The following is a 26750-nucleotide window of genomic DNA, read 5'->3' on the forward strand; positions in this document are numbered from 1 at the left end:
TAGCTATCATTGCCTCTTTCCCCTGTGTTTTCTGTTGTCCATGTGCATGGTCCTGTCCCCTCCCTATTTCTTTCAATGGATTGTTGTGCTGCACCCCCGTCCCGCATGCCCTGTGTGGTGTATTGTGCTGCTGCAAAACCTGATGCCTGCCCTGTAGGGTCAGTTTGGTGCACCTCCTCACGTCCCTCCTGTCCTCTGTTATCCGAGTCCATGTCCCTACCCCAATTCCTCCTGCCTTCCATGATCCAATGTACCATACTTGCGAACATTTTGAACTTGGTAAGAGGGAGATTTTGAAAAAAAACTGGGGTATTGATTCTTCCCTTTGACTTACATTGAAAAAGAGGAGATTGTAGACAGGAAACAGATCAAATAAATCCCATTTGAGCTTAAAAACGTTGGATGTTTCCTGACTGAATCGGGTCTGTTGGCATGTATTGTTGTACTACCAATGCCTCTTCCTTCTGCCCACAATGGTCTATTATATTGCCACGGCCTCTCTTGCCAGTCCTGTATTGTTGGTTTGTTGCCCCTGCCCCCCTTTCCACTGCCCTCCATAGTCTGTTGTGCTGCCACTGCCCTTCCTGCCTGCCCAGTGTGGTCAAATTGTTGCCTCTGCACCCTCCTACCTGCCTTCAATTTTCAGAGTCCGTGCCCCGGGCCTCTGCCTCTCAACAGTATTCTAATGAACAACTAGATTGCTCACATTCTATATTTATTACAAAAGTGTGGAACGCCTGACGTCATCTTGATGTAATCAAAACTGTAATACCTAGAGCATTTCCTTTAGAAATTACATATATGAGAGGGTCTTATTTGCATCAAAATTATGGTTAGTGCTCTAAAAAACTAAAATGAGGACATATTTTCTGAGTTTTCAAAGAGCGACAAAGCACTTTTAAATTATTTGTTATCTTTATGTTTGTTTTATCCAGTTGACCACTTGATTAAATGTTGCACTTAGGGGAAAGGATGTGGTGTTACTTCCAGAGCAGCAGACTTTACAACTGGGGAACCAGGTTGGAGTTTCTGCTTCAGCTCGACATTCTGTGATTCTGGTCAAATCACTTAATCTCCCCATGTCTAAAACCAAAATGAATTTGTTCTTGTGTGATGTAATAATGCTCATGTAAAGCACTCCAATACCTGCAAGTCTGCACTATGTAAAACTGCAAAAACACAAAACATAAAAAGTGTTTTGCACGCTCCTGTCAATGGGCTACATGTGGGATACATCTGGGTGATATTAATGCAGCATTTGGGCTCTTTTGTCTCTGGTGGCCATCTTGGGAGATTTATTTGTTATGAAGTTTCCTAATTTCCTCATTTACTGCAGTCTCCTCAGTGGGAAATACTTTCAGTTTTTTACTTTGATTCCATCAAGAAGGTATTCAGATATGTCACACATTTGCCATAAATTCTGAATGTTAGCACTCTAGTTGCTCATTAGATCACTGTAGTAAAGCTACTGCTCACCACGGAAGTCTGCTGCTGGTATTAAAAGTGCATGTTTCAGTCTGCATGTCAGAATTTTTTAATGAAATAGAAGAGGATTTGAGAAGTCACTCAAAATGTGCCCTCATTTTTCTTTCTTCAGCACTAATCATAATTTCTATGGCAAAATGAACCCCCTCATTGTGTTCCTTTTTATATTAAATGTTTTAAGTGTTACCAGTTTATTCCAATCAAGATGGCTTCAGGTGTGCCATACGTTTGTCAAAAGTAAGACTGTTAGCGCTCTAGTTGTTCCTTAGAACACTCTGGGAAGCTGCAGTAGAACACAAAGGAATTAACTGACAGTCTCTGCTCTTGTTGGATGTATATGTTTTACTGAGAATGTCAGACTTCATTCTCACATGACTGAGAAAGATAATGTGAATTTACAGAAAATATGCTCTCAGTTTAGCTTACAGATCACCTTCCAAACCTCTGTGGGAAAAGCATGAGAAAATAGTATTCTCTCAAACATGATTGATGATATCACAGCAGAAGGCTTTTCACATGGTAAAATCACCTTAGAACACGCCACAATTCCTAAAATGAGTATGGTACCATCAACAAATGATTTATAATGTAAATAAAGTCTTAAAACCTTCTATTAACTGCAATGCTTTTTAATGAGGTGCTATCATGTATATTGGTCCCAAGATGGCTGCCAACACTTCTTGGATGAAGTGCTAACAGCCAATCAGATCTCACAATGAGATGTGTGGTTAGGCTCCGCCCAGATATATATGTGATTTTGATTTACTCAGGAACTACTGAACAGATTTACACCATTTAGGCAAAAGGCACGACTCTGAACCAAGGTCTACCTTTCTTCCAAATTTGGTGAGATTCCGTTCAGCAGTTCGGGCTGTAGCTGCGACTAACGGTCCCTATGGAAAATTGCATGGGGAAAACACTTTTTGGGACCCCCCTTTTTTCTCGACCCCCGCTTCACAAATCACCCGAGACTTTCAGGATAGGAGCGGACCAGAGCGGGCCACAAGTTTTGAAAATTTTGCGAAGATTCGTCAACCGGCGCCAAAGTTATTCCAAATAGAATGTTGCGGATTTCCTATGGATAATTGGTCCTAACTATAACTACCTGCTGGCGACCGCCAGTAGGTAATACATATACATATATATATATATATATATTTATATATATATATATATATATATATATATATATATATATATATATATATATCTCAACAAAACACCCCAAAGCATTTCAAGACACACACAACTGCTGGCTTCTCCTCCAAGAATTTATTCAAAATAGCCCACAGTTTGCACTCACAGATACGAAGTCCTGTTCCCTTACGCTTTTCAATGCCACTGCACACTGCATCTTAATTATAGGCAGACTTCAGTCCTGACGGCTCACAGAAGGCTCTCTGTTTATCTTCTTGCATTTCCGGCATCTTTGATTGCTTTATAATTAGCGCTCAGGCGGGCTCATTTTACATCGCCAGCTCTGTCTTGAAATGCCAAGGGGCGTTTTGTTAATTCATGGATGAAACACAGCTGTCCTGCCGTGCAAGACAGCACCATTTCCGACTTATGAAAGGCTGAACGTGAAACTATTCCTGACCTGGTTTCAGCAGAGCTGGCGATGTAAAATGAGCCCGCCTGAGCGCTCTGGACCCTAATATAGGGATGACATTTTTTGCTTCTAATTGTTGATGGCACGGAACCCACTCAGGGAATATTTTTAGCTCTCTGTAGGACTACGAGTCCCAGCATTCAAAAAACAATGTGACGACAACTGCGACTTTCCCCATAGAAGCTAACGGGAGCTCGCGGCTGTGTTCACACACTGCACACGGCCCCCGTGGGTCCCCTGTGTCACTACCTTGGGTGGTTCCTTGGGGTCCCAGCGATTCTACAGGCTCTAGGCCTTGTGTCTCATTAAGTTGTGGTTCTTATACCACTATTTTAGTATATGGTTTGCCTCACCCCTAGGGCCTGACGTGTATTTGTGCTATTTGACTGTGATTATTGAAGTGTAACTTATGTGTTTTGACCTCTAGTCTCATAAAGAGAGTAGGAGGGTGAGGTTAGTAATAAATACATGTATTTTATATATAACCTGGTGTGGATATCTTTCATTTAGTGATTTAAGAGATTATAGGCTGGTAAAACAATCTGCTTTACATTCCTTCAAGACTTAGCCTGAAGGCTGCTCTCCATAGTTACCACTAGGATAGCTTTCAATAAAGGCTGTCTTTAACCTATAACCAATAAGGGGTTGTTTGGACTGATACAAGGTGCCCACTATAACTAGTGGTCAGCATATATCAGGCCAACTTCTCACAACATCCACATACGTTGACTCTTTTTTATCGCCCTTTGTTAAAGACCTATCCTCATATGTGCGAGATACTTGGACTTTTTTTTCTTTTCACAGAGTTTAATATACCACAAACTTGGCCCAAAGGTATAGGGTATCAGAGCGATTTACAAAGCACCATTTGCGTTACATGAGGACACATTAATTTTTGTTAGGCACAGGCAGATTAAGAGATTTGCCAAGAATCACAGGATGTTCAGCGTCATTGCCGAGACTCAAACCTAGTTCCCCGGATTCAAGGTCGACCGCCCTAGCCGTTAGCCCAACTCCTCTCCCCAAATTGAGGGTATCATCTGGGAGGAGGATGTGTTATCGATTACTCTTGATATAACAAGTCTCTATACCTGCATAAACCATGAGCAAGGCATTACTGCAGTGAAATGGTTCTTAAACTAGAGATCTCTTAAGTTTCAAAAACACAATCTTATGCTCTTGCACATGGTCTGATCCTGCCTAGAGAACAATATTTTTACATTCTCGGGCCAGTTATATAGACAGCAGCGTGACACTGCTATGAATACGTGCTCCACCCCAGCTACGCAAACCTGTTTGTGGGCTGGTGGTGTAGGAGAGTAGGATCTGCTTCACATGGTTACCCCCACTTTTTGCTGCTGTAACACAGTTTTTCGACTTTAGTCTGGTTGAGACCCTGCTATTCAGGACCCCAGCCTATCTGCTTCCTCTCTAAATCGATTCCCTGTACCTTAGGTACATCACAGATTGGATTCTGATGTGCCCTTATAAGTACCTAGTGTATGGTATACTATGTACCTAGGGCATAGGTACCCCAGAGGCATACCAGGGGCTGAAGCATGTATTATGCCAACCCTGAAAAGCCCTCCAAAAAGGCACCACAGGTCTGCTACTTCAGCCTGGGTAAGGTGGTGCATGCACCCCTTTCTGAGATATAGGTTCACTATATCTCACCTATCACTGCACATATCAGTCACCCCTATGGCAGGCCTTATCAATCCTGAAGGCAGGGTGCTTGGTTGTATGTGAGAGGGTGTCCAGGCATGAGCTGAGCCTCTCTGCAGCCTTCGGAATCCATCCTCCGGGGTTGTCAGTAGTGCAGCCTGACCATATACTCTTAAGTGCATTATAACTAAAACGGTTAATGCTAACTTTGGACTGACTGCATGGAAACATGTCGTGTTTGGTGTCAAACACCTTGGAATCATACCCCCACATCAATAACTGATGTGAGAATATGATTCCACCCCTCTAGAGGAAGAGACATGACAGCAACGGTATACCTGGTACCAACTTAACAGAGCCCTGGCATCACAAAATGGATGCTGCAGCCACAGACACGGGTCTGGCCTCCTGCTGCTGACGAAAACTCCGTCAGGGGAGGCCTGGACAATATGTTTCCTGTCACAGGGAGGTGTAACCACCTCCCAGACAGGCTGATGTGTATTGGGGCTGGGTGGTAGCACTCTCAGAGTGTTTTGAAGTCATGCACTGGGGGGACATTTGGTGTAGGGTAATCTAAAGTCCTAAGGACAGGGGTGCAATGCTTAAACTAAGGTAGGGGTTGGACATACTCTGGGGATCCACCTATGGAGGGTTTGGAAAGAGGGGTGGCTACACCCATTTCCTTTGTCCACTTTCACGCCAGAGCAGGGGCTGGAAGCCCCTGAACCGGTTTGAGCTAGACTATGCACAGGGACACCAAATGTGCCCCCAGTGCAGAACTTCAAAGCACTCAGAGAGTGCTCCCACCCAGCCCCAATACACATAAACCTGTATGGGAGGTGGTTACACCTCCCTGTGACAGGAAACCTATTGTCCAGGTCTCCCCTGCCAGAGTTTCGGTCAGCAGCAGGAGGCCAGACCCGTGTCTGTGGCTGCAGCATCCATTTTGTGATGCCAGGGCTCTATTAGGTTTCTACCGGGTAAACCAGTACAGTCATGTCTCTCCCTCTAGAAGGGTGGGATCATACTCCCACACCAGTTACTGGTGTGAGGGTATGATTCCAAGGTGTTTGACACCAAACACAACATGTTTCCATGCAGCCAGTTCAAACTTAGCATTTACCGTTTGGTTATAATGCACTTAAGAGTATATAGTCAGGCTGCACTACAAACAGCATCAGAGAAGGGTTTCCGAATGCTGCAGAGGGGCTCTGCTCATGCAGGAGCACCCTCTCATGTAAGAACCAAGCACTCTGCCATAGGAGTGACTTATAGGTTTATATGTGTGTATAGATATAGTGATATAGGTAACCTATATCACAGTAAGGGGTGCATGCACCACCTTACCCAGGCTGCAGTAGCAGACCTATGGTGTAATTTTGGGTGGCTTTCAAGGGGTGGCATAATACATGCTTCAGCCCCTGGTAGGTCTCTGGGGTACCTATGCCCTGGGTACATAGTATACCATATACTAAGGACTTATAAAGGGGACCTCAGATCCAATCTGAACTGTACCTAAAGTACATGGAATCATTTTAGAGAGGAAGCAGCTAGGCTGGGGCCCTGATTAGCAGGGTCCCCAGCCAGACTAAAGTCAGAAAACAGTGAAACACCAGCAAAAAGTGGGGGTAAACATGTGAAGCAGATCCTACTCTCCTTCACAACCCCCTCCAAACGCAGGGACATTAAACTAACCTTGACCAGTTGAGTCTTCATGTTCTAAGTGAAAATATCTGGAGAGTCCATTTGCATTGGCATGGTTACTTCCAGGTCTATGTTCCACTGTATAGTCCATCCCCTGTAGGGAAATGGACCACCTGAGCAATTTGGGATTTTCACCCTTCATCTGTTTTAGCCATAAGAGGGGCTTATGGTCTGTCTGAACAATGAAGTGAGTATGAATGAAAAAGATTTATTCGGTAAGGCAATTACATACCATAAAAGCATTTACATATAAAAAGACTTTTACAAATATACATATAATGTTGATATAAAAAAGGTAAATTATTTTTACCTGGCTAAGTGGCAGTAAGTGCAAAAGCGACAAGTAAGAAGTGTTCATGTAGGCTTGATAAAAGTTTAACAATAGCTAGGATAATAAAAGTACAATAAAAATATACAGACAGTACAAGAAAAACAAACCCCCCAATAGCAAATTTAAGATGCGTAGTGGGGCTAATCCCAGTTCATCGTCGGGTATGTTCAAGTGACTCATAAGGGCTGTCTGTGTTTGAATGTTAGGAACAAAATGGGGCAAATTTCCAATTAGAGGTTTGTTCTGTGTCGCACGCAGAATTTTAAGAACTTTGCCATGTTTTTTGCCAGTGTTTCTGTTTCTAACATTTGGAGGGCCATGAGCGTTGGCCGACATTGAGTTAGACCCAAATGTTTCAGAAAAGGAATCAGGTATAGCTTTCTTGGCTCTGTGTAAAATTTGCAAAACATAATTACGTGTAGTGTCGATTGGGCAGAAAGGTCATCACAGGGGCAAAGCGTCAGTTGGGGTGTCCAGTCATTTATCACAGGGAAGGCAATTAGGCGGTGAAATATGTTCAGTCGCAATCTGGTCAATAGGAATTTCTCGTAGTTACTTAAACTGGAATTCAAGTAAGGCTCTATTTGATCTGTTGTCTGAATGGGAAGAGACAGTTGCACGGAATTTTTGTTTAATTCAAGTACCAGGCGGAGGTCTGCTAAATGGCTTGTCACATGTCTCGCAGTCTCTTTATAGGGATTTGGTTAATTTTTTGAGGATTTGTAAAGAGGTGATCAAGTCCTAAATCGGTTAGAAAGTTTTTGACATAAGCGAGCCAAGTGATGTGTGATCCGTGCTCCAGTTTCATGCAGTCGGAAATGAGTGCCTGGGTGAATTTTAGTTCCGTTGTGGACCGGATGCGATGCCATAAGAGAATGGGCTGCATTCGTATCACATCTGTGATATATGGAAGGCCCAGTTCGCTGTGGATATTAAAAGTCGAGGTGGACGACGGGGCTGCCAGCAGGAATTTCAGAAAAGAGTTCTCTGACTTTTGGATTGAGGCGACTCGTGCGCTGCCCCATATCCCAGCCCCATAAATCGCCGTACTGAGGCATTTTGAATTGTAAATGTCTAACATTTCTTTAGATGCTCTTTTGCCCAATCTCCGAGCGAACGCTCTCAGGGCCGCTGTTGCTTTTAGGAGTTGTAAGTTTCTGTTCTCTATAGCGCTTTTCCAAGTAGCTTTGTTATCTACTACGACTCCCAAATAGGGATAAGTGGTGGTATATTCTATTTTGGTGTCGTTTAAATAGATATTTTTCATTTTGCGTGATTGTTTACCTGATGCCATTAGGAAGGTCTTTTTGGCGTTGATCTTTAAGTCCAGGTGGTTCATAAAATTTGTATATCTATCCAGGGCCCGTTGTAACTCCAGGGGGGTACGGGCGAGTATGACTGCGTCGTCCGCATAAAGAAGGGCGGGGATTGGGCGTAATTGGATGTGTGGTTGGTCCTGGCTACCCTTTAACAAGGCTACTTCTAGGCCATTGGTGTATATATTAAAAAGAAAGGGAGCCAGGACACAGCCTTGCCTGACCCCCCGCTCGATTCCAAAGGATGACGTTAACTGCCCCCCTGAGCCGTATCTTACTCTAGTAGTGGTATTCGAGTAGATTTCTCTGATATAGTTGACCAGGTTAGTATCAATTCCCAGTTGTATCATTACAGCCCAAAGCTTGTTGTGGTCTATGCAGTCAAAGGCTGCGGATAGGTCGACGTATGCCATGTAAAGGCTGCCACCATTTGCATGGACATACTTCCCTCTCAGGAGGGTGAGGTTAAGAACCTGTTCTATAGTGCCTCTTCCTTCCCTGAAGCCAAACTGTAGGTCAGATAAAATGTTGTTTGTCTCAGCCCAGTTTTGTAGGCATGCTAAAAGAATTCTACCTACTGCTTTACCAAAGGAATCCAGTAGGGATATAGGTCTGTAGCACGCAGGGCTATTCCTGTTTCCCTTTTTGAATATGGGGACTAGGATCGAGTCTGACCAAGAGGTTGTTAGTCCTACCTGTCCCAGCGCCTCTAAAACGTTGAGTAGCAGGGGAGCCCAGAGGTCGATGTTTGATTTGTAAAGATCCATGGGAACCGCGTCAGGTCCCGGGGCCTTTCCTGATCTGCTAACGTTCAGGGCCAACTCTACCTCAGCGAGGTTGAAGTTCATCGTTAATGGGTTGGTTCGGACCATTGGTGAGCTGTGGGTCTGTGGGGATTGCCCTACTGGGATTGAATTTTTTTTTGAGAAGTGGGTAACCCACTCTTGTTCGGGGATGGTCGTTTCAAAAGTGCCACTAGCTTTTGGTCCCGTCAGAAAGGAGGAGTTTACAATCTCCCAGAAAGTAACCGAGTCTTTATTTTGGCAGCTGTCGTGTAAAGCAGTCCAGTGTTCCTCTTTTAGTTCCTTTTTCCTGGATGCTACTGCTTTATTATATATTTGCCTGGCCAGTGAAATCTCAAGGGTATTTCTTGGGGATTTTTTTTGAGTATTTTTAAGGTTTTTATAGGCTCTGGAACATGCTGAGTTAAACCACCTGAACTTAGGTTTATCCTTTGAGATTTTTTGCCCCTTGGGATGCACTGTCAGGGCGTTCTTTACCTCTAATGTTATTTTTTCGTAGTTGGCCACGATCTCGGCGGGGGGTGACGTCTCCGTTAAGCAGACTTCAAAGGCTGGGCGGGCCGCATTGATTACAGTTTCCAAGATGGCGGCAGGATCGATGTTTGACCATTTAAGTGCGTAGCCATTTAGACGAGACATAGAAATATGTTCGTCGTGATATATTGTTTGGGCGTTTTTCCGTGGGGCGGTGGTTTGAATAATAACAGACAGTGGGAAATGGTCGCTGAATACACAATCGTGAGTGATGACATCAGTGATCAGGTTTGGGGAAATGTTCCCTGCCAGAATAAAATCGATACAGGAGGATAATCCTCTACCGTTAAAGGTTGGGGCAAAGGGAGTTAAAGGGACGGTGAGTTCATTGGCAAAGGCTAATTGAAGGAGGATCATGGTCTCGTTCAAAAGGGACCCCTTGTGAGAATGCAAGAAATGAGAGATGTTATTTTGTAGGTGATCCATATAACCACAATTACCATTTAGGGTACTCTTGCATAATGTCAAGTTGAAATCCCCCCCCCCCCCCAAATTATTATTGGTTCATTGCCTTTGCTAAGAATGAGTTGTTTTTGTAGAGAGTCACGGATTTCTTTTATGACCTCTCTGAAACTGGGGTCTGAGAGGTTGTTGTAGATGTTAACTATTAGAATAGGTGGCATTCTACTTATGATTACACGTATAATCTGGTATTGTGGCTCGATTTTAAGAGGGTGGGCTTCCAGAGTTGGTATTAGGTTTGAGACATAAATGGTTAATCCGCCCTTTGCTCTGCCGGATGTTGAGGGAAGTGCTGGGCTGAAGAAAGTCTTAAAGCCATTTATGTGAATGGGAGTGGTTACCCATGTCTCCTGGAAAGCGATGATTTCGCTTTCTTTGATAAATTTAATCCATTCTTCGTTATGGATCTTTAAACGAAGGCCCGATATGTTCCAGAATGTTATGTTTAGAGCTGAGTTTTTTTTCTTACATCTGGTAAACGTCCTAGGGATATTTAGTTTGGCCGCGAGAGGGTCCTCAGTGGGACTAATGTCGCCCTCCCTTCAAGATCTAGCTGTCACAGGGGAAGTGTTTTCAGGGATGCTGATGTAGTCAGAGTTGAAAGAGATCCCTGGTTGATCTGTAGATATTGGGTAAGTGGAAGGGGGAGGGACCGGAATCTTGCCTTTGTCGGAATGTGAGGCAGAATATCCATTCGATGTGGAAGGAGGCAGGGTGTCGGTTGGAGGGACGGGGTTATCCAGTGGTGTTAGCTGTCAGTCCACCTCCTCTAGTGTAGTAAGTTGTTCAAATCCATTTTGAGTAAGGATGCACCCGTTCCCTCTGTGAACATTTGTTTTCTCACTAAGATAGAAAAAGTCGAGTGACACCAGATTGATGTGTGTGGTTTCGTGTATTGTTGCCCTATTGATCCTAAGGAGAGAGCGGACTAAGCCTGGTGACCTAAAGTTTATGACTATACAGTCTCCGGGACTTTTTTTGTGAGAGTCCCCGATCCAGCCCACTTTTCTCACCATCAGGATCTGATTTATGTGCCTTGGGTGGAAGTAGATGTATTTCGTGAGCCAGCTGGTGACCTTATTCTTTAGTGAAACCCATGTTTCTATTGAATCTTTTTGTAAAGGCGGAACATTTGTTAGGACCAGGACATATGGCCGAGCGGCCGGTGGTAAGTTTAAGCAGTCTTTGTTTGGGATTGAGGAGGTTGTGGGATCTGCCCTTTTGTTGTGATTTGGGCTTGCTAGAGATCTCGCGGGTGGTTCCGCTGCAGTGTTTGGTCTAAAAGCTCCCTTTGTGCCCCGGTTATTCAACGGTCTTGTTGTAGGGGAAGTAGTAGAAATGGTTGTAATAGAGTACCAAATAAGTATGGCCTCAACTTCTTCTGAGCCCAAACCACAGCAAAGGCCTCCCTGAAAATGGCTGGTCAACCTTCTGCTTATGAAAGCTACTGGTTGAGCCTGACCTTCATCATTCAACTCAGATGCATCTGTTTGGACAATTAACATTTTGGAGTAGTCAGGACTTTTCAGAATGGGAGCAGTGCACATGGCCTGCTTCAGGTCATCAAATGTCTTTTGACAGCTAGCTGTCCACTGAACCTTTTTGGGCATTTTCTTAGAGGTTAAGTCATTCAGGGGTGTCACTATTGATCCATATCCCTTGACAAATCTTCTATAGTTCCCAATCAGGCCTAAGAAGGCTCTCACCTGAGTCTGGGTAGTTGGAGCAACCCAGTCCATTATGGTCTGGATTTTGCTCTGCAATGGTTGAACCTGGCCTCCACCTACAAGGTGGCCCAGGTACACAACCTGACTCTGCCCTATCTGGCACTTAGTAGCCTTGATAGTTAGGCCTGCTTTTTGCAGGGCCTCCAAAACATTCCTCAGGTCGACCAGGTGATCCTCCCAGGTGGAGCTAAAGACAGCAACATCATCTATATATGCTGCACTATTGTCTTCCAGGCCTGTAAGGACTTGATTCACCAACATTTGGAAAGTGGCAGATGCATTCTTCAAACCAAAGGGCATTACCACAAATTGATAGTGCCCACTAGGGGTAGAAAATGCTGTCTTTGGCTTTGCATCATCAGCTAGTCTGATCTGCCAGTAGGCAGCTGTCAGGTCAATTGTGCTTAGAAACTTGGCTGCGGCCAAAGTATCTATTAGCTCATCTGCCCTGGGGATGGGATGGGCATCAGTCCTAGTGACTGCATTGAGACACCTGTAGTCTACCTAAAACTTCATCTCTCTCTTGCAATCTGTGGTGTGAGGTTTAGGTACCAGGACTACTGGACTAGTTCAGGGGCTAACTGAGGGTTCAATAGCTCCCAAATCCAACATCTTTTGGACTTCTGTCCTTATACAGTCCCTGACATGGTCAGGTTGCCTGTAGATCTTATTCTTCACAGGCAGACTGTCCCCAGGGTCCACTTCATGAGTGTACCAGGTGGTCTGACTTGGAGTCAGAGAAAACATATGTGTGAACTGGCTGAGAAGTTTTCTGAAGTCAGTTTGCTGCTGGGCAGCGAGGCTGCCTGCCAAGGCTACACCATCAACTGACCCATCATCAGGGTTCTGAGAAAGCAGGTCAGGGAGTGGGTCACTCTCTTCCTCCTGTCCTTCATCAGTAGCCATGAGCAAGCCCATGTCTGCCCTGTCAACATATGGTTTTAGTCTGTTGACATGAAGTACCCTGTGGGGACTCGTAGGGGTTCCAAGGTCTACCAAGTAGGTGACCTCCACTTTCTGTTCAACAATTGTATGGGGACCACTCCATTTATCCTGTCATGGCTGGTAGACAGTCATTACAGCCTTTTGGTCATGCCAGGCTTTTTGTAATTCCTGGCTAGCCTCAACGTTTTTGGTTGCCTTTTTCATATACTCAGCCATCCTGGAGCGGAGACCAAGTACATAGTCCACTATGTCCTGTTTGGGGGGCTTGAGAGGTAACTTCCATCCTTCCATAGCCAGACACAATGGACCCCTGACAGGGTGACCAAACAAAAGTTCAAAAGAGCTGTAGCCAACCCCCTTTTGAGGTACCTCCCTGTATGCAAATAAAAGGCAGGGCAAGAGTATGTCCCATTTTCGCCTAAGCTTTTCTCGGTAGTCCTTTAATCATGCCCTTCAAGGTTTTGTTGAACCTTTCAACTAAACCATTGCATTGTGGGTGATAGGGTGTGGTGAACTTGTAGTTCACTCCATACTTCTTCCACATAGCAGTCAAGTAACTAGACATGAAGTTTGCAGCCCTGCCAGATACTACCTCCTTAGGAAAGCCTACTCTTGAGAATACACCCAAGAGAGCTCTTGCCACCACAGGTGCTGTAGTGGTCCTTAGGGGAATTGCTTCTGGGTACCTTGTGGCATGATCCATCACCACCAGTATAAATCTGTGCCCAGATGCTGTATGAGGATCCATGGGGCCAACAAAGTCAATCCCAACTCTCTCAAAGGGAACCGCCACCACAGGTAATGGTATCAGGGGGGCCTTTGTGGTTCCACCTGCCTTGCCACCTGCTTCGCAGGTTACACAGGAGCGACAAAACTCCTTTGTGTCTTCAGACATGTGGGGCTAGTGAAAGTGAGGAACAATTCTGTCCCAAGTCTTGTTCTGGCCCATGTGTCCTGCTAGGGGAATTTCATGAGCTAGTGTCAATAGGAAACCCCTAAACTTCAGAGGTATAACCAACCTCCTGGATATACCAGGCTTGGTTTCTCTACACTCTGAATAAAGGAGTCCATCATCCCAATAAACTTTATGGGTGCCACTAGTATTCCCAGCAGCCTCATCAGCAGCTTGCTTTCTGAGGGGTTCAAGAGAGGGGCAGGTTTTCTGCTCCTGGCTCAGATCAGACCTGGAAGGGCCCCCTGTCCCCAAGAACTCAACATGGTCAGGTTCAAACTCCTCTGGGACAGTTCCTTCTTCAGGCTCAAGATCATCACCCTGAGGAGACTGATCAGCATTCTGAGTCAGGTGGGAAGGCGCTGCCTTAACCCTACTGCTCCTCCTCTTGGGAGGCACCTGGTCAATTATTCCAGAATCCAGGGCCTGTCCAGATTTAGACATTTTGGCCTGTGACCTAGTCACAGCAAAGACACGAGCAGGGATCCCTAACATTTCTGCATGTGTCCTGAGCTCCACTTCTGCCCATGCTGAAGTATCTAGCTCATTGCCAAGCAAGCACTGTACTGCTAGGTCTACACTTACCACAACCTTTTTAAGGCCAGTTACCCCTCCCCAGGAGAAGTTAACAACTGCCAGAGAATGGTATGTTCTGACATTGCTAGCATTGGTCACTTGGTACATTTCACCAAGTATAATCTGCCCAGGATCTACAAGATCTTTTGTCACCATTGTGACACTTGCTCCTGTGCCCCTGAGTGCCAAAGCATCTATTCCATTTATTAAAGGCTGTTGTCTGTATTTGCCCAGATTACTGGGGCTCACAAAGGGGGACATATCCATGCCCCCATCACAGACTAACACAGTCTGAGTTGGAACTCTGACTAGGGCAGAATCCATCTCAGAACCCAGGGTCAACCCTACTACACCCTTATTCTGAACATTACCACCACCAATTGTAGCTGTACTAGGGGGAACAGTTGCCTTAGGGGCAATGGTGGCTGGAGAAGATTCTTTGGACTTGGCGAAATCACTGGTCCAGTGAGTTTTCTGTTTACAAATCTTGCACCATGGTTTCTTTTGGCTTTTTCCCTTGTTAGACTGTGAATCCCCACCTAAATAACATTTTTGGGGGCCTTGTGAAGACTTCTGGTCTTTAACCTTCTCCCCACCCTTATCAGAGTTTTTAGGATCTTGCTTCTTGGGTTCACCACCTTGGTTCTGTACCTTCTGCCTCACCCTGGTTCTGACACACTTGTCTGCCTTCTTTCCCAATTCTTGGGGAGAGGTTAGATCTGAGTCTACCAGGTACTGGTGCAACAGCTGATTCTGACAATTATTAAGGATCTGCTCCCTCACAATCAAATTATACAATCCTTGATAGTCAAGCACTTTACTGCCAAGTAACCAACCCCCCAGAGCCTTAGTAGCACAATCTACAAAGTCTACCCAGTCCTGAGTCTGTGCATTGTGGGTATCCCTGAACTTTACCCTGTATTGCTCAGTGGTTAGGCCAAACCCATCAATTAAGGTACTCTTCAGACTGTTGTAATTATCTGACTCCTCCTCTTTAACAGTGAGGAGTTTATCTCTACCTTTGTCTGCAAATGAGAGCCATGAGATTGCTGCCCACTGCTCCTGGGGGACCCTTTGTACTTTACAGGCCCTTTCCACTGCAGCTATCCATTTGTGGATGTCATCCCCACTCTGGTAGGGAGGGACAATCTTATTCAGGTTTCTATGGTCATGAGACCTTTCCCTATCTCTAGGGATGTTGCTGCCACGATAGGACTCTAGTCCCAACTTTTTTCTAGGTCTGTAGAGTTGTAGGGCCTCCTTATCTAGGGCTACCTGCTTTCTTCTGATTTCGAGCATAGCTTCCTCATACTTAAGCAGTCTCTCCCTTCTCTACTGAGAGGTTTCTCTCCTGTGAGAGGAGATTGAGGTCCCTATAGATGAGTTAGAATGGTTAGACTCCACTGAGGGAGATCTTGACCTTCTTGGCCCACCACCAGCTCTCCCAGGAGGGACAAAGAAGGGTCCATTTTGGTCCTCTTAAACACTGTCTAGGGGAAATGGATGTGCCAGGTCCAGATCATTGTCATCTGCCTGGCCAGCCTCAGAGGTCAGGTCATAGGGAATTTCACCCCTAGGCCTTTCCTCAGGTGCTCTCCCACCCACTCTGCCTAGCCCTTCAGATCGTAAAGATCTGCTAACTTCATCCAGCCTGAGTACCTCTATGAGATGCTGGGTGGTTGGACTTTTGCCTGTCTTCAGTTTCCTAGTTGTACATAATGCTCTCAATCCCATGAATGGGAGTCTATCATACTGGGAATCTTGAAGCCCATTGGCTTCTGGCAAGGACCTACTGGTTCCTGGCCTTGAAGACATTACTAGTGTGGTGTGGTGTATTGCACTACCTACTCTAGTGTGGCCTACTAAACTCTCTTGAGTTGTAGAAAGGGTATGCTATCCCTTAACACACAACTATAAGTTCAGTAGAACTTACTGTATTCTAAAGCTTGTGTTATATGTACCTAGGGTACCTTTAGTGGTTTTCAGTTAGTTACTCAATTGAGATTATCTGGTAAAACAATAGCAAGCTGGAATCCCACATGCTGCACACTAATGTGAGATGTTGGCCTGATATATGCTGTCCACTAGTTATAGTGGGCACCTTGTATCAGTTCAAACAACCCGTTATTGGTTATAGGTTAAAGACAACCTTTATTGAAAGCTATCCTAGTGGTAGCTATGGAGAGCAGCCTTCAGGTTAAATCTTGAAGGAATGTAAAGCAGCTTGTTTTACCAGTCTATAATCTCTTGAGTCACTAAATGAAAGATATCCACACCAGGTATATATATAAAATGTATGTATTTATTACTAAACACACCCTCCTAGTCTCTTTATGAGACTAGAGGTCAAAACACATAAGTTACACTTCAATAATCACAGTAAAATAGCACAAATACACGTCAGGCCCTAGGGGCGAGCCAAACCATATACTAAAATAGTGGTATAAGAACCACAACTTAACTAGACACAAGGCCTAGAGCCTGTAGAATCGCTGGGACCCCAAGGAACCACCCAAGGTAGTGACACAAGGGACCCATGGGCGCCGTGTGCAGTGTGTGAACACAGCCGCGAGCTCCCGTTAGCTTCTATGGGGAAAGTCATGGTTAGATTTTTAAAGATTAGGGACACTTTGAAATGAGTCAGGACCAAACCCTTTTGGACTTAGGAAGTTCTAGGGCTAGCACCCACGGGTGCACCGGAGTACTTGTGTTACCTCACCCAGGGAAGCCAGGTGCATAGGTGTCTTTTGGTGTCGGGTCTAACCCTGGGCGTAGTGGGCGTAGTGGGGCTACGTGGAGCATCACGTAGTGTGGCCAAATCTACGCACATTCACGCGCTCCGTGTAGCCCCACTATGCGCCGCCCACCTCCCGCCCGCCCTCATTTTAAAATAACTTAAAGTGGTAAAAAGTAAGAAAATGTCTTACCTGAGGTGGGGCGTCCCGGGGCTCCCTCTTCCTGCTTCAGCGGCAACTTCTTCCTCACAAATGTGCATGCGCGGGTGCCCGTGAATGCGCATTTCTCTTTCTCACGAGAAATGCGCATGCGCAGGCACCCGCGCATGTACATTTGTGAGGAAGAAGTTGCCGCTGAAGCAGGAAGAGGGAGCCCCGGGACGCCGCACCTCAGGTAAGACCTTTTCTTACTTTTAAACACTTTAAGTTATTTTAAAATGAGGGCGGGCGGGAGGCGGGTGGCGGGCAACTCTGCTCCACCGTGGTGTGTGCGTAGCGGTGCCTGCTATGCCTACTTCGTGGACCACGAAGCAGGCAGCACTACGCACACTTCGCAGGCGGAGCGGAGCACTACGCCCACCCTTAGTCGGGTCGCGTCGTCGATTTCAATGGGAGCTGGCGAAAAAGTGCTGCTGCCGTGAAGATGCGAAGTGTCTGAAGAGATCCAAGCCTGGATCGAAGATGAGAAGAACCTGAAAGCAGAGGGGACAGAGTCTGGGTCACTTGCCAGTGACCAGGAAGGCGATGAGCAGATGCCCACCGATGTTGGGTGATTTCAGGTGATAGAGGTGAAGCTTGACTCTTCAGCCACGAGGACCAGGAGGTGTCGAGGACAACCAGGAGCTGAATTTGATCTGTCCCATGAAGGATGTCGAGTGCTGCAGCATTGGTGCCTGGATTGGACACAGCAAGCCTTGGCAGCAGCAACCCACGCAGAACTGAGACAGATGCGTCGGTGCAGACCAGCAAGGTCTGTGGGACTCACCACTTGGTTGGGAGTCAGGGCACCTCTGGAGCAACCAGGAAAGCCCAAGGAAATGCAAAGTTACCCCTTCAGGGACCCACCAGTCAACGGACCAGGGATCGCGAAGGGACTTCAAGATGAAACACAAAATGGTGACCCATGGGTCACTCGGAATGACCAGGCCAACAATCTTCAGTGAATTCTGTGCTTGAGGTGGGGGCTACAAGTTAGCCCAAGCACAACTTCAAGAGACGTCGAGACTTCAATGCACTTGCAGAAATGTACGGTGACCAGAAGTTCGGGTTCCACGCTACTCACGAGGGCTGCGGAACTTAGCTTTGCTGGGGACTCGGGACGGCCTCTGAGATGTCTGGAAATCCTCTTCCTGGGCTGCAAATACTTCGAAGTCCGGCGGGAGCTTCGATGATGCAGACAGGCAAATTGCTTTGTTGGTGCCTGCCAAGCTGGGTACTCACTCCTTGACCCCAAGGGAGATTTCTTCAGCATCAGAGTTTCGTCCAGGGTAATCTAAAGTCCTAAGGACAGGGGTCCCATACTTATACTGAGGTAGGGGGTTGGACATACTCTGGGGACCCACCTATGGGAGGGTTTGGAAAGAGGGGTGGCTACACCCATTTCCTTTGTCCAGTTTCGCGCCAGAGCAGGGTCTGGAAGCCCCTGAACTGGTGGGACTATGCACAGGGACACCAAATGTGCCCCCAGTGCAGGACTTCAAAGCACTCAGAGAGTGCTCTCACCCAGCCCCAATACACATAAGCCTGTCTGGGAGGTGGTTACACCTCCCTGTGACAGGAAACCCATTGGCCAGGCCTCCCCTGCCTGAGTTTCAGTCAGCAGAAGGAGGCCAGACCCGTGTCTGTGGCTGCAGCATCCATTTTGTGATGCCAGGGCTCTATTAGGTTTCTACCGGGTAGACCAGTACAGTCATGTCTCCCCCTCTAGAAGGGTGGGATCATACTCCCACACCAGTTACTGGTGTGGGGGTATGATTCCAAGGTGTTTGCACCAAACACAACATGTTTCCGTGTAGCCAGTCCAAAGTTAGCATTTACCGTTTGGTTATAATGCACATAAGAGTATATGGTCAGGCTGCACTACAAACAGCATCAGAGAAGGGTCTCAGAACGCTGCAGATGGGCTCTGTTCATGCAGGAGCACCCTCTCACATAAGAACCAAGCACTCTGCCTTCAGGATTGATAAGGCCTGCCATAGGAGCGACTCATAGGTTTATATGTGTGTATAGATATAGTGATATAGGTAACCTATATCACAGTAAGGGATGCATGCGATGTCATTTTGGGTGGCTTTCCAGGGGTGGCATAATACATGCTTCAGCCCCTGGTAGGCCTCTGGGATACCTATGCTCTGGGTACATAGTATACCATATACTGGGGACTTATAAGGGCACCTCAGATACAATCTGAACTGTACCTAAAGTACATGGAATCATTTTAGAGAGGAAACAGCAAGGCTGGGGCCTTGATTAGCAGGGTCCCAGCAAGACTAAAGTCGGAAAACAGTGAAACATCAGCAAAAAGTGTGGGTAAACAAGTGAAGCAGATCCTACTCTCCTACAGATGTGTTCTCCAAGAGACTGTTAATGGAAGCTATGATGGGTCTCCCAGGTGGGTTAAACAAGTCCTTGCATACTTTGAGGAGTTGATAAAAAGTTAGAAGGACAGGTTGTTCACAATACAGGAGTACATAACCATCCTGATCCAGCATGCCCTTGTCTCTACAATTTTGCAGACATTGGTAGAATATTGTAAAACAGTCTATATATTCCACTCTCATGGTATATTTACTTACCTTAAGCACTTTTACCAAGTGTATGCCTTTACCATGCATGCCTTTGCACTATAATGGCATGCGTGGTAAAGGTATATGCGTGATAAAAGTTTGCGATGTAATAGCAACCACGTTGTAACAACACTTGCGTTGTAACAACCGCGTTGTAATGCCCTGCAATGTAATGGCATGTGATGTATCGTTATATATTTAGTCACTGGTGATGAAGGTAATACATAGTAAAGATCATCATGCAAGTTGGATTCTGAGCACAAAAGGTAGTGCATCCAGACTGATTGCTTAGCCCATGCTGTCATCCAAACAGAGTAATAGGTACTGATGCTACTCAACCTCATTTTTAGATTTGGTAACTAAATTAATACAATAAGTTTATTTGGAAAGTTGTGAGAATAAGGCTTTACAATCAAAATTATTCTTAGATAAACTAGCAATCAGTGCAAAACACAAGGGTTTAAATCTCATTTGCACATATATCTGCTGCCAACACCCACCATGCCTCTCATATCTCCCGAGAGGTTCACAGGGTTGCAAAGTATTTTGCCCTATTGTTTAGGCAGAGTAGTGGTATTTTCTATGGTAAACAGTCATAATATCGAATAAAAAATATCGACTGGACAGAATATCGAGTTTTAAATATTGAATGGATAGAATATCGAATTGCCAAAATATAGTGGTGAAGAATATCGAAAATCAGGTAAGAAATATCGATTTACATAATATAGAAGTAAGTAATATCGACAGTCATAATATGGTTGTTAAAAATATCGATTTTTTATAGTGTTTTAAGTGTTAGTATATGTGTTAAAAGTATGTATTAATTTTGGAATGTATGTTTGAATATTTTTAAAGTATATTATCTTATTCTTATGTAATTTAATTCCATAGCGGGTTGAGGGTTTATAGGGGATTAGGGTGGGGAGTAATTTAATTATAGTACATTAAATAATAATTTTTAGGAATTATTAATTATTTTTAATTTAATTTTGCATTTTACTTCTGTAGCGGGTTGTGGGTTTATAGGGGAATAGGGTGGGAAGACATTTAATTGTTAAGTAATTATTGATTGGTATGTAAAATTAATTGGTTGTTGATTAATTATTAATTGGTAAATAATTTGTATTAATTGGTAATTAATTTGTATTAATTGTATAATTGTTAATTATGTTAATTGTATTAATTTATTATTTGTAGCAAGTTGTGGGTTTATAGGGGAATATGGTGGGAAGTAATTTAATTGTAAATATTGAATGATTGAAATAATTTTAGTATATTGATAATTAAGTTAATATTAATTAATTATTAATAGGTAATATTTGTATTTATTAATTGTTGGTATTGAACATTAATTGGTTGGTAATTAATTTTTAATAGGTAATTAATTAAAAAAATATATTTGTATTTATAATTAATTAATTATTAAATATTGTGTGATTAGTAATTCATTTTAATACTTTTTTTGGTATTAATAATTAATGTATTTTTAATAAAATATTAAATTATTATTTTCCCTACTATTGCACTCACTGGAGTGGGAATATTAATTTTTACCCCTACTCTATCCAACGCTTTCCCTACTATTGCTCTCACTGGAGTGGGAATAATAATTTTTACCCCTACGCTATCCAACGCTTTCCCTACTGTTGCACTCTTTGGAGTGGGAATAGTAATTTTTACCCCTATGCTATCCAACGCTTTCCCTACTGTTGCACTCACTGGAGTGGGAATATTACATTTTACCCTCCCGCTTTACAACGCTTTCCCTACTGTTGCAATCTCTGGAGTGGGAATAGTAATTTTTACCCCTACGCTATCCAACGCTTTCCCTACTGTTGCACTCTTTGGAGTGGGAATAGTAATTTTTACCCCTACGCCATCTGACATTTTCCCTACTGTTGCACTCACTGGAGTGGGAATAGTAAATTTTGCCCTCCCGCCATCCAACGCTTTCCCTACTGTTGCACTCTCTGGAGTGGGAATAGTAATTTTTACCCCTATGCTATCCAATGCTTTCCCTACTGTTGCACTCTCTGGAGTGGGAATAGTAATTTTTACCCCAACGCTATCCAACGCTTTCCCTACTGTTGCACTCTCGGGAGTGGGAATAGTAATTTTTACCCCTACTCTATCCAATGCTTTCCCTACTGTTGCACTCACTGGAGTGCAAAAACAACAATTGATGGACAGAATGCAGAACAATGTCATACATTCACCCCAGTACAGAGATCTGGGCCTAAATCCATCGTCACTGGAGTGGGAATAGTACATTTTACCCTCCCGCTATCCAACGCTTTCCCTACTTTTGCACTCTCTGGAGTGGGAATAGTAATTTTTACCCCTATGCTATCCAATGCTTTCCCTACTGTTGCACTCTCTGGAGTGGGAATAGTAATTTTTACCCTCCCGCTATCCAACGCTTTCCCTACTGTTGCACTCTCTGGAGTGGGAATAGTAATTTTTACCCTCCCGCTATCCAACGCTTTCCCTACTATTGCACTTACTGGAGTGGTAATAGTAAATTTTACCCGTCCGCTATCCTACGCAAAAAATATTGAATAGTTTTAATTAATATTACGTTAATATATATGTATACATTTTTTTTTTTACTTACATTAAGGGGCCGATTCGGATCCTGGAAAAATTTCCCCCGTACGAATTGTATCGGAATTTTATTCCGTACGAATCGTACAAGTAGCGTACAAACTGCCAAGTAAGATTCGCATGGGAAAAACTCCATACGAATCACATCGGGAACATTTCCCCACACGTCCTCGGGTCGGAAAATGTGTCCGACACATCCCCGGACGAATTACCGTACGAATCGGAAAAAATGAAGTCAGACCGCGCAAGCACGATCACTCCCGTCCTTTTGATTTTACAACTGTATGGAAAAAACACCGTACGGACCGAACTCCTATAGCAACCATGGAGACATGTGCCCGCATACGCGCCGAACACCCCACCCCAGACCCCATATGTACGCGCCAAAACCCCCCCAATCCCCCACATGTACGTGCCAAACGCCCCCCCCGGCCACGGATGTACGCGCCGAACCCCCACCAGTGTATGTATGGAGCGTACCCCCACCCGTGTATGAATGGAGCGTACCAACACCCCACCAGTGTATGTACGGACCGTACCCCCACCCGTGTATGCATGGAGCGTACCAACTCCCCACCCATGTATGTACGGACCGTACCCCCACCCGTGTATGAATGGAGCGTACCAACACCCCACCAGTGTATGTACGGACCGTACCCCCACCCGTGTATGCATAGAGCGTACCAACTCCCCACCCGTGTATGTACGGACCGTACCCCCACCCGTGTATGAATGGAGCGTACCAACACCCCACCAGTGTATGTACGGACCGTACCCCCTCCCATGTATGCATGGAGCGTACCAACTCCCCACCCATGTATGTACGGACCGTACCCCCACCTGTGTATGAATGGAGCGTACCAACACCCCACCAGTGTATGTACGGACCGTACCCCCACCACTGTATGTACGGACCATACCCCCTCCCGTGTATGCATGGAGTGTACCAACTCCCCACCCGTGTATGTTCAGACCGTACCCCCACCCGTGTATGAATGGAGCGTACCAACACCCCACCAGTGTATGTACGGACCGTACACCCAGCCCCCTGTATGTACGGTGCGAAACACCATCACCGATGGACGGTGCGGACCAACACCCTGCACGTGTCTGTACGCACCCTACCCCAGGCCCCCACACCAGCACCCTCACACAACATCGCGCATGTACGAGTCGTACTAAGCCATAGCAAAGGACAGCACTGTACAACAACATGGCCCATGTACGCACCGTACAGACGCAAAAAACACTCGTACTGAACCAGGACAAACCAAAAAAACACAAGGAGAGTCAATTCGATGCACACAACACCACAAAACATGTCCAACAAGCCCAAATACATCCCATACACTGACCTGCAACTGACAAACAGCTAAACAGAGGCCCAAACCACTACCACTCCTTATAAGACACCCACCCAAAGTTCAAACACAGCCACACCCACAAATGGACCAATAAAAAGGCCCAGCACACACAAACCATGATCCTTTGCAACAGATCCCCTACTGCCAGACCACAGAGACAACGCACTGCACCATACTACATACATCAATACACCTTACACTTGCACTCCTTCACACAACCACCATCACAAACACCCCCTCATCACATTCACACACACACACCTGCACAACCACACTCACACCCCCACAACCATCCACACCCACACTCCCACAACCATCCACACCCACACCCCACACCATGCCCACTAACAAGAATCCAAAGTTCACAAAGGAGGAGCTGGAGGTCCTTGTCGACAAAATCGTCAGAGTCGAGCCACAGCTCTTTGGAACATTGGTCAGACGGACCAGCATATCCGAAAACTCTGCCATGTGGGAGAGGATTGTCAATTCTGTGAATGCTGTCGGGTCCACCAGAAGGACCAGGCATGAGTGCCAAGCCAGGTGGTACAATCTGCGGAGGATGGTCCGCCGCAAAATGACGGACGAGCACAACCAGGCCAACATCACTGGAGGAGGGCCGCCCCGCAGACCGGTACACTACCATCCCTGGGAGGAGAAGGTGATGGCCACGCTGCCGCCGGTGGGAGTAGATGGAGTAGAAGGAGTCCGAGAGCCTGGTGAGTACACAAACAACTCACCTCACATGGGAGGAACGCCATACACAAGCAAAATACCAATCATGCACGCAACCCCCCCAAAGCCAGCACCGTACACAACCACACTCCAAAAACACACACATGCCACTAGCGCCTCCATGCCCCATGCTCCAAGCAAGGCCATGCCAAGTCACAGGCCACACAAAACACCAACACAAGACAGGATGTCCCCGATGCCAGGAGGGTGGGCCTCAAAACTTACATAGAGCAACTCTGAAGCACACAACAATGCCCTCAGCCCATATGGCTTAGGGCACAGCCATACAAACAGTGTGTCCCCACACAGTACTGTTTTGCCTGCTAATGGTGGCCGCGTTGCAGGACGACATGGGTATGAAGGCACAATTTGCACATAACAGCAGCTAATGAAGGCGCATCACTCTGAAAGAGTGTCAGCACACACCGCCACAGCAGCAGCGCAGACTCAGACACTCCGCCCCATGCGTGCCCGCAGAGAAGAAACAAACCCACATGAACAAGCCAATGGCCTTTGAAAGACCTGCAAACTGTGTGTGCCCAGGAAGCTGGGCTGAGGTGACAGAGGGTGACACACAGAGGGAGGGAGAGGGGGAGAGAGAGGGACAGAGACAGAGGTGGACACAGGGAGACAGACAGAGGGAGGGAGGAGGCTGACAGAGGGAGGGAGAAAGGGAGACAGAGGGAGACGGACAGTGGGAGGAGGCTGACAGAGGGAGGGAGAAAGGGAGACGGACAGAGGGAGGAGGCTGACAGAGGGAGGGATAAAGGGAGACGGACAGAGGGAGGAGGCGGACAGAGGGAGGGAGAAAGGGAGACAGAGGGAGACGGACAGTGGGAGGAGGCTGACAGAGGAAGGGAGAAAGGGAGACAGAGGGAGACGGACAGTGGGAGGAGGCTGACAGAGGGAGGGAGAAAGGGAGACAGAGGGAGACGGACAGTGGGAGAAGGGTGACAGAGGGAGGGAGAAAGGGAGACGGACAGAGGGAGGAGGCTGACAGAGGGAGGGATAAAGGAGACGGACAGAGGGAGGAGGCTGACAGAGGGAGGGATAAAGGGAGACGGACAGAGGGAGGAGGCTGACAGAGGGAGGGAGAAAGGGAGACAGAGGGAGACAGACAGTGGGAGTAGGGAGACAGAGGGAGGGAGAAAGGGAGACAGAGGGAGACGGACAGAGGGAGGAGGCTGACAGAGGGAGGGAGAAAGGGAGACAGAGGGAGACCAAATCACCCTTGGGTGGTGTGGCCATGTCCGATCGTCAGCAGGTGGACTGTGTGCATGTAGACAAGGTTTGGCAGTGCGTGAACCCCCCCTTCAACCTTTGATAAAGACCGGGCCATGTGTCAATCTGTGCACGAGTACATCCGTGCTGCAGGCACAAACATAACCTTACTCCCTGGATACCCACCCACTGTGTTTGTCAGAACCCTGTCACAAATGGTTAATTTACCTACCTGCATTCTCAAATAGCATGGAAAAAACACCATTTGGCCACGTACAGTGCAACACGTAAGGCGGCTCTGCATGGCTTGCTACGCCCGCTCACTACACTGCTGACTGCGTTCCCAAAAGATGCATCAACTAAGATTGTGTCACACATAGGTAAAGTGTCGAAAGCTGTGGCCAAGGGACATACCCATGCACAAGTGCACTGTGAGAGGAATGCTAGCCAAATCCAACCACCCAGAGGAACTGTGCCAAATCAAAAATGAATGAAACATGGATGTCGCATGTAACACAATTAACACTGTCTCTCTCACACACAGGTCAACGTCGTCGATCTCCCCCCAACACTGGGGGGGAAGACTCACAGGACCAGGCTCTGCGTGAAGAGGACCCCACCGGCAGCGACGACTCTCACCACTCCGTGGATGACCCAGACCAACCTGGCCCCTCTGGTGTCCAACCACCTGCAGCACCTGCGTCAGGTACAACTGTGCCAACCACCACCCCCATTCCTGCCACATCCCAGGAGACACCCAGGAGCCCTGCCCGCACACAACAACACAGCCAGTCTGTCCAGGAGGGACAAGGTGCTCCGGGCACCCAGGAGGAGGCAGGCGACACCGCAAATGCCATCCCTCAGGGGTCCCGGAGACCCGATGTGCCCACAACGGCAGGCCAGGCGCAAGTGGGCAGGGGTGGTGGGAGTGGAGGACGGCGGAGGCGCAAACCTGACCAGTTGGCTCAGGAACCGGTAATGTCACACATCAGCAACATCCTCGACTCATACCAGCGTGACGCCAGGGGCATGGTCCAGATTGCGTCCACCCTCACAGACATCAAGGGGACCCTCGAGGAGATGAAGACCCTGCAGGCCGAGCAACATGCCTGTAACAGCGACACCAAGGACGGATGGAGGCAAGACAGGCTGAGCTCGTGGCGGTGCAAACGGACACGACCCGTGTACTCCGTCGG

This window comes from Triturus cristatus, chromosome 6 (genome assembly GCF_964204655.1).
Source record: "Triturus cristatus chromosome 6, aTriCri1.1, whole genome shotgun sequence".
Taxonomy (NCBI): domain Eukaryota; kingdom Metazoa; phylum Chordata; class Amphibia; order Caudata; family Salamandridae; genus Triturus; species Triturus cristatus.